The sequence below is a fragment of the Astyanax mexicanus genome, chromosome 24, assembly GCF_023375975.1.
Source record: "Astyanax mexicanus isolate ESR-SI-001 chromosome 24, AstMex3_surface, whole genome shotgun sequence".
In the NCBI taxonomy this organism is placed as follows: domain Eukaryota; kingdom Metazoa; phylum Chordata; class Actinopteri; order Characiformes; family Acestrorhamphidae; genus Astyanax; species Astyanax mexicanus.
In genome coordinates this window covers 142,484-142,921 of record NC_064431.1, presented here as the reverse complement: position 1 = coordinate 142,921, position 438 = coordinate 142,484, and positions in this window count along the sequence as shown.

Here is a 438-nt window from a genome sequence, read left to right as displayed (position 1 = left end):
ACATGTCAGCAAGTCTCTAAATCTCTAATCCTGGATCAAGCTGGGGTTTATTCCAACCGGAAGATTTCCATGCTGCTCAGGATGACAAAGAGACTGTCTTACACAGCCCTGTGACTGGGACTCCTAGCTATCATTTAAACTTTAAATAAAGTGGAGTTTGGAGTTTATTTTGTGAAGACACATACTTTTTTAAAGAAAAGAATATACATATTAATTGAAGGCAAGAAAACAGGAGCCCAACAGTCACAATGGCCAAATCCTCACATACTCTAACACAAAAATACTTTTAAACTCTTTTCCAAGGCATATAGGCAACATAACAACAAAAGGGAGAAAATAAGGTGTTCTGCATAGAGTTTAATGCACCCTTATTTATCAAGGCGCCATAATCTGTATTTTAATTGAATAATAGAGCCAATCAGCATCATCTGTGCATGA